The sequence below is a fragment of the Penaeus chinensis genome, chromosome 7, assembly GCF_019202785.1.
Source record: "Penaeus chinensis breed Huanghai No. 1 chromosome 7, ASM1920278v2, whole genome shotgun sequence".
NCBI lineage: Eukaryota > Metazoa > Arthropoda > Malacostraca > Decapoda > Penaeidae > Penaeus > Penaeus chinensis.
In genome coordinates, this window is record NC_061825.1 from 11424241 (window position 1) to 11425344 (window position 1104).

Sequence of the window (1104 nt, forward strand, 5' to 3'; positions counted from 1 at the left end):
TTGCCTTTTCCCTTTCCCCCATGAAAAACAACACGAGGGAAATGCGATTCGACTCAATATAGGAGATAAGGGAGGCATCGACAAAGTAACCGACAGGACTGTAGAAGAAGGATTAATACGACGTTCAAAAGGGACAAAGGCCTGCGCAATTGTGTAGCTGCGAGTGGCAATTATGGTGTTGACCAAGTTTGTAAGTTTCTGAAAATAAATAATGCCTCTACCCAAATTTTCTCATTAGTTATTGAACATACATCCTACACACACACACACACACACACACACACACACACACACACACACACACACACACACACATACACACGTGCATGTGTGGATGTGTGTGGATGTGTGTCTGATTGTGTGTGCAGATAGATATATAGGTAGATACTGTATGAATTTGTATACATACATACATACATACATACATATTATGTATATGTGTGTGTGTATTCTACAAATTACACTTACATTAACTTCCGCTAACGAGCGGGAGCCACTCTTGAATATGCTCAGTTTAAAATAGACATAGCACGTGTGTGTGTGTGTGTGTGCAGAGTGATATCTTCAGTGACCTCGATATCACATAATCAACAACATATCACATAATCAACGATCTGCCTATTACTTAACGGAGACAGATGTTACACAATTTATGTTAATAATGAGTATGCATTGAACAGTTACTTTACTATTGTATTATTACTGTGTGAGGGTGTTTGTGTCTGTGTATGTGAGTGTGTGTGTGCCTATATACAGTCGAATCGTATTCCCCTTGTGTTGTTTTTCATATGAGGGAAATGGAAAAGGTCACAGGGAGTCCTTCACACACATATCCGATCTTTTTGAAGGTCAAGAAATACCTTTTGTTTCTAAAATATATAATAGTATCTATAATAACAATATCGTTATATGTAACTTCTTGTAATGGCCATGAAGTAATTCGCAAACTCGGCTGAAGGAGCCTCTGTCTCTTACCAGATTTTCTGTAATCAGCCCAACAAAACTGTTCATGAGTTTTCTTTACTTTGCATTATCCAGATTAGCAGATTAGATGTCACAGGTATTCACAATTGGATATGTCAGTAAATCTATAACAATATCTAT